Source organism: Asparagus officinalis, chromosome 5 (assembly GCF_001876935.1).
Source record: "Asparagus officinalis chromosome 5, Aspof.V1, whole genome shotgun sequence".
NCBI classification, from domain to species: domain Eukaryota; kingdom Viridiplantae; phylum Streptophyta; class Magnoliopsida; order Asparagales; family Asparagaceae; genus Asparagus; species Asparagus officinalis.
Window position 1 is genome coordinate 119795412 of NC_033798.1, and position 1291 is coordinate 119796702.

Here is a 1291-nt window from a genome sequence, read left to right on the forward strand (position 1 = left end):
ATCATGTCTTTTTTTCATGAAATCACTTTACAAGCCACATCAGCATATGAAATCACTTTACACTATTTTCACAACTATAAACAAACAATTGAAAGTGATGAAAGCTGACATTAGGACCCACTTTTTTATACTTTACATCATTTTACATGGTAAAAACATACAACCAAACAGCCCCTTAGGAGAAAGCTAACATTGAAGTTAGGAAAAAATAATAAAAAATAATTCCAACCAATATGATCATTTGAGTAGGGACCACTTTTTACACTTTCCAAACAAACAATTAAAGTTTCATTTTGCAAACCAAACAAGTGTTTTATGATTCCAATGGAATAAAAAACAAACAAAGAAAAGTATAAAAGTAAAATTGATGAGGTGGACAACAACTTTCCAAGTTGTGTCATAAATACACAACTTTCCCAACAACAACCAAACAGCCCCTTACTTTTTAGTTGCAGAACAATACCTCTATACATCTACCCAAGAGAAGTGGGTAGGTGAAGTCATCATATCTAGAACGCTTAAAAGAGGTCTGAGAAGGTATCCTCATTCAAATGTGATGTATTAAAGACAGCGAAGCTCTCAATAGCTTCACCCATCAACTGCACGTATCTGTATGTGTATAAAATCAAAGTCACAGTTACGTCTAGTGAAAGCAAATCAAAGCTCCCCCACATTAAAGCACCAGTATATTTTGCAGCTGGATCTTGAGGTTGGTGCTAAATAAATTTCACAAGAAATAAATTGACCTTGTGAACAGGCACAGGCGTATCAATTAACGGAATCAGATACCACTAAATTCCAACTTTATTCCACAACTGTATCGAAATTGCATTAACAGACAATACTAAATTTCAACATGTTATGTGGAGTATATGGAGTAATGCATAGAAGTTGTTGGGGATTCAAGCTACTCGACCACCTGTCAAATATGAACTGCTGCCGGATCTTGTGTAAAGACAATAGAAAGAAGAAATCACAGCTAATTAAAAAATTACAAGAAAAAAGAACACCGAGTTTTAACAACTTGCCTACGTCCTCATGAGCCACACAAATAATTTCCTTTAATGGAAAGAAGATTACAACCTGCAAAGAACAGATCACAAACTTGAGATCTCTCAATAAATGCAAAGTTATTAATTGTAGCTACAGTATAATAACCCCTCTTAAATCTCTATTTTATTCCTCTTTACAGTGAGAATCCCCTCTTTAATCCCCCTTTTAATCACCCCCTCAAAACGTTTGAGAGCAGAGGGGAAAAGGAGAACGAGGAGAGAGTTTGCCGCCGCCTGAA